Below are 6,583 nucleotides of genomic sequence, written 5' to 3'. Positions count from 1 at the left end.
AAAAAAAAAAAAAAAAAAAAAAGAATAAAAATGAAATAAGAAAAAAGGTCGAATGACCGTGCGGAAGGAAAGCTTGTATTTCTCATAGTGTGCCTGCTGGTTTCATCAGACTGGCTCTTTGTGGTCCCTACGGGCATTCTCAGGAACAGTGATAGGCGAACACGTGCCGGGAGGTTATTTTGATTGTGTATTTTAGACGCAAAATCATTGCAGCATCTGTGATTGCACCCTCCCGGGTGGCACTTTTCAAACATCCCCTCTACCGCCATCCACCACTCTGCACAGTGCACTCATTTCCGGGAGTTTCCGTCTGCATTCTCCAGATGTGTCACTAGATGGAAGAAGAGGACTTTGGTTAGATTCTAGCGGCCACATTTCACTTGGTAATTTTCTAATCTGGGATCCATTCAGTTTGATTCCATTACAATAATTCATTTGGTGAGATCCTAGGATAGCTTTTTGTACCCACCAGCATTTTTTTCTGGAGTTATCTGAGTTCTGTTTAGAGCATCCCACAATGCGTGAAGCCACGGGAATTTGCAGAGCCCTCTTGCTGTGATTTCAGGGTTCCGCCCAGGGTGGCCCCGCTTGGTGGTCAGCCTGTGTGTCTTGTTGACCTACCTGGCGTGGGGGTCAGCCTGCCTCACATCATCGGTCTTTGGCTCACAATCCTTTGGGAGCTCTCTGCCATTTCTCTGAGGACGGGATCGTAGCCCATCTGGTGACCTCAGCTCCTTGTCCAGGACGCCTACTCAAATCTACATTCCTCTGTTCCCACCTTTGTAAGCTGTGCATTTCGGGTTTTGTACACACTCGGCCATTTGGCCATTTGATTGTGCTGAAGGCTGTCTGTGACCTGCCCACCCAGGCACCATGCCCCTCTCCTGCCTTGACATGGCCTCCAGTACCTTCAATCCGATCTTTAAAAGCAGGATCCACTCAGTATAGAGTTATCTCCGTGAACGTGTGCCCACTTAATGTAGTTTCTTTCCAGAGAAAGGGTTCCTAGGCATTACCCCATCTGCCGTGACCAGGTCACTGCAACAGTTTGCAAACACGCCATGCGTATACCCAATGGTGCTACAGGTGATCGCGTGTGTTTCGGTCGACTTCGGCATGGAACAGTTAACGGTAAACCGTGTCATGTAACAAGTCGTATTTGTGTCCTTACTTGCCTCATTCAGCTCTTTACTTTTAAGCTCTGTCTGTATTGCTGTGTGTCCTCTCCATTGTTCTCGCTGCTGCACAGTTGGAGAAGCGTTTCAGAGTGTGCATCCACGATGTTTATTTATTTATCTGTCCGTCTCTCATTTATGAAAAACTAAGTTGCATCAGACTCTCTGCTGTCACAAACAATGCTTTGATAAATATCTTTTCATCTGTACCTGTCTTGCCGTATACTTCGGCAAGCAAGATTTGGATCCTGGAGACAGATCGCTGACTCATTGCCTACATACATCTCACATTTCAGTAGCACTTTCCAGAATGCCTTTATCAGTACATTTCCAGCTCCTGCAGGCAGACTGGTGTTGATGGTGTGCTGCTCTGTGATGTTTGCCTTTTTTTTTTTTGTGCTTGTTGAGTGCATTCTAATTAGATGGTAATGTGATATGGTTCAATTTAATAGATGCGAACTATTTGTTGACTTAGTCCTGCAGATGTCTTTTTTTCAGGTTGTCATCTGTTTGCTGACTTTGTCTGTTGTGCCCTTAGATTGAACTGAAATCCTTGCAAATGATGTAGCGATATGCATCAACAGTTTGCGTTATGGTTTGTGCTTTTTGTGTGTTCTTTAGGAAGACATTTCTCTTTGGTGAAAATTATATTCTCCAGGCATTGTCTCTTCTACTTTCCAGGAGTGTTTTCCTCTACTTCCGTGGTTTTACTAATTGTCTGGCTATAAATCATTTATAAATTACCCCTGGTTTCATCAGCCTGTAGAGGGGTACGGTTTATACCTATATAAACAGTGTATACACTTTATACCTGTCATATTTTTCCCATATATGGCATAAAGTGAAAGAGACCGCAAAATTTTTCTTTTCTCTAACACCATCTACTTATTCAGTACATTATTCCCACATGTCTTTTGGGTGTTACCTTCACCAAATATCAGATTTCCATATGTCATCTACCTGTTCTATCCTTTTACCTTTTCTTTCTTCAGTAGTATCGTATGTCTACCAAAAAATCCATTTGTTTTGAGATGAGTTTGAATGCTTAATAGAATATGTCCTTCTTTCCTCTTTGTCCTTTTTTTTTTTCAAACTTTGCTCTTTGTAGATCTTTATACCTTCATAAATTGGCTTTATTGAGTTGATTTAAAAAACACCGGGATTTTTTTTTTTATAGCTATGGCACTGAATTTACAGATTATCTTGGCTAGGAGTAACAAGTTTGCTCTATTGGCTTTGTAACTTATTTTTTCCACTCATGGTTGTAAAATAAAACCAGGACTAATGTGGGCCTTTTTGACTTGTCCCTTGTCTTAGTCTGTTCAAGCTGCTGTAACAAAATCCCACCGACTGGGTGGCTAAACACAGCAGGCATGTACTGCTCACAGTTGTGGGGCTAGAAGTCTGAGGTCAGGATGTCAGTGTGGTCAGGGGAGGACTCCCTTGGGTTCATAGCTGCACCTTCTCTGTGTACCCTCACATGTGGGAGGTCTAGGGAGCTCTCAGGAGCCTGTTTGGCAAGGCAGCATCCTCACCCATGAGGGTTCTACTCTATGATGTAAACACTTCCCACCTACTTTGGGAGTTAGGGTTTCAACATGTGAATTGAGGGTGGGGAGACACTGACATTCAGGCCACAGCATCCCTGAATATTACTAGAAATAAGTTTAAAGTTTCTCTGTTAACATTAAGATGTTTGCGCTGTCCATTTGGTTTGTCACTTGAATGAGCTACCCTACTATTTCAGTTTCCTGAAAGTTGTGTCATAAAGATGTAAATAACATTATAGTATGGTTTTCCTGGAAATATTACATAATCATAAAGTATTATCATCTACCTAATCATGAATGGGACTTCTGTTGGTGGATTCTCTGATGCTGAGTCATTCTTGTATTGCTGATATGAAACTAATCTGATCCTGATATACTATGCAATTAGATTTTATAAATATTCTTTACTTAGAATGTTTAAATCCATTATCATGAGATTGATTGGCTTGTAACTTTCTTTTTGAGTCTCATAAAATGAATTCATCAGTTTTCTATCTCTTATATAGTCTGGAATACCTTCTGTAAATTACAGATTCTATTTTATGAATGTTTGGAGAAAACATCCTTGAAAAATGGTCGGTATATTTCGTTTGAGGCAGAGAGGTGCTCTTCATTGGTCCGGTCTGTTTTTTGAAGTCGCTAATTCTTCTTTAGCAACCCTGGCACTTTATTCTGTTCCAGAAATGTATCCATTTGGTCAATTACCAAGTTTATTAGGATGTAACTGGTAACATTTTATTTTTCTATCGATTTCTTAGCCCTGGATATGTCCTTTTTATTTCTGTATTTATTTATTTTAAAGTTTGTTTATTTATTTTGAGAGAGAGTGGTGGGGGGTGCAGAGAGAGAGAGGAAGAGAGAGAATCCCAAGCAGACTCCACTCCAGCAGCAAGGATCCTTACCTGGGCTCGAACTCATGAACCATGAGATTATGACCTGAACCAAAACAGAGTCAGAGGCTTAACCAACTGAGCCACCCAGGTGCCCCAGTTTTTGTATTTATTTATTTGCATATCTTATTTTGATCAGTTTTGATCAACAGGCTTATCTATTATTATTAATTAATCTTTTCAAAGACCCAGCTCTTAGTTTCATTATTTCTCTTTATTGCATGTTATTTATTTTCCTTTTTTTGTTTATCTTGTCTTTTATTAAATCTTTCCTATCCTATTTTATTCTTTCTTGATTTTGACATTTGTCCAGTTTCTCTGGAAAATAAAAGCATTTAGCTCTTTATCCATATATTGTTTTAGACTTATTTATTTGTTTGTTTGTTTCTTTGTTTTAATTAATCTCTGTGCCCAGCATGGGCATAGCACTCACAACCCCAAGATCAAGAATCTCACGCTCTCCTGACTGAGCCAGCCAGATACCCCTCTTTATTCATAGTTTTAATCATTCATTTTCTGATTAGTGTATACAAAAGAGTAAATTTGTATGGAATACATAATGTAAAATTTTACTCCTCTGTTCCTCAGATTTTAGCCTGTAGAGATTTCCCTTAATGGTCAATTCTAATCATTTTGTAACATCTATAATACTTTGATTTTTAACCTGAGTTACTGATTAATATGGTTTATTGATTAATTCCAGATATATTGATGTTTAAAACATTAATGTTCTCAGGGCGCCTGGGTGGCTCAGTCGGTTGAGCGTCTGACTTTGGCTCAGGTCATGATCTCGCAGTTCGTGAGTTGGAGCCCTGTGTCGGGCTCTGTGCTGACAGCTCAGAGCCTGGATCCTGCTTCAGATTCTGTGTTTCCCTCTCTCTGTCCCTCCCCTGCTTGCACTTTGTGTCTCTCTCTCTCTCTGTCTCTCTCTCGGTCTCTCTCTCTCTCTCTCTCTCAAAATAATAGACATTTAAAAATTTAAAAAATTCAAATAATTTTATATAGTAACAAATAATATTCAATAAACATGCTCATTTTAGTTATGAAAAAGAAATCTAATATGATATGTTAAGATCACATCATAAAAGGCTTTAATAGCTGATCTAATAAGGTAACTTTTGAAAGTGAGAACTAAGGGGAAAAATCATACATGGTATATGTTAGGTTAATCTGAAATACAGAGGGAAGGTTTGCTGCAGGACGAACTAGAAGCTTATTCTTATAGGTCAGACAAGCTATTGTTGGAGCCTGAACATCTAGTGGTAGTAAGAAGACAGAAGAATTAAGGACAATAGGACCACAAATTTACTGGATGTGGGAGATAGAAAAAAATCTAGTAATAAGATAAAGCTATCCTATTCCAGTTGAAGGTATGCCCTGAGAAAGAAATTACATTACTTTGTAATCCTATTCCAAAGGCACAGTTTGAATTTAGTCATGAGAAATATCAGACAAACACAACTGTAGTGGTTATTCTGCAAAATAACTGGGTTATACTCCTCAAAATGCCTAGGTCATAGAAGAGAAGGATGGAGACACATTCCCAGATTAAAGCATGAAGTGACATGATAACTAAATACTGTATTCAGCACTACATGGAACTGCCTTTAGCTTTTGTTAGTTTTTGTTCTAATAGGACCCCTGTGCAGTGACTGGGAAAATATACAGTGGTCTTAAGATTAGGTGATATTGCTGTGTCCCTGCCATTTGTGGATTTGGATAAAAGCACTGTGAGTTTGTAAGAGAGTATCCTTTTTCTTGTGATACAATGTTAATATATTTCAGAGTTGTTGTAAAATTTGAAAGTATGCGGAATAATGACCAATCCATAGAATTAAATTAGAAATAAAATCAAAATAAATATGAAAGCCTCATGTAATTGAGAATTAAGTTGCACATGTCTAGGTAACCATTGGTTTGAAAATATTTTGAACTAAATAATAAAAAACTGACATGTCAAGATGTTGGAGAGGCTGATAAAGTATCTAAAGGAAACTACTTAAGGACAAACGCTATTAGAAAATAATAAAAGTCTACAGTTAGTTAGCTAAACCTCTCTTCTGAGGCTTAAGAAAATGAGCAAATTAAAGCCAAATTGATAGAAGGAAGGGAATAATAAAAGTACAAGAAGTTGATACACTAAAAAACAGATTAAAAGTAGAGAAAATTAAAGCCAAACATTTTTTATTATTAAATTAATAAAGTCCTAGAAACAGTGATCAAAACATAAATGATCAGTGTCAGGAATAGAATGGGACATCACTACAGATCAAAGAGATACAAAAAGGACAATAAGAGAATAAAAACTTTATGCCGATTCATTCAAACTTAAGTGCAGTGGACAAATTAAAAAATTATACACACACACACACACACACACACACACACACACACACATAAAACTTACAAAACCAAGATGAAATAGAAAACTGGAATAACCCCATATGTATTAACATTTTGAATCTGTTGTCAATGTCTTTCTATAAAGAAAGCTCCAAGACCAGATGGTTTCATTGACAAATTTTATTAAATATTTAAAATAAGAGGCCTTGCCAGTACTACACAAAGTAAGAAGTTAGAAGAGGTGGGAGACTTCCCGGCTAGTTTTATGAGGCTGTTATGAGAATGGTACCCAAACCTGTCAGAATGGATGGAGAGAAGGATGCTGTACAGCATTATAGGTCATGAACACGAATGCAAAATATATTTTTCAAAACTGCAAATCATATCCAGCAATCTGTAAAAGGAGGATACACATTTCAATCATTGTGCAATCCCACCTGACTTTTATATGGAAGTTAACAAGCTGAGCGTAAAAATCTATGTAGAAAAACAAAGAACCCAGAAGAACTGAAACGGCCTTGGAAAAAGAAGATGAGAACTGATGGGGATGACTCTTACTTCCCAACTTCAAAACTTCCTGAAAAGCCACTGTCATCCAAACAAGGTGATGTTTGCATAAGGATAA

The sequence above is a fragment of the Herpailurus yagouaroundi genome, unplaced genomic scaffold, assembly GCF_014898765.1.
Source record: "Herpailurus yagouaroundi ecotype Mexico unplaced genomic scaffold, PumYag 211, whole genome shotgun sequence".
In the NCBI taxonomy this organism is placed as follows: Eukaryota; Metazoa; Chordata; class Mammalia; order Carnivora; family Felidae; genus Herpailurus; species Herpailurus yagouaroundi.
The sequence above is the reverse complement of the archived record's forward strand: the minus strand, read 5'-3'. Positions refer to the sequence as shown.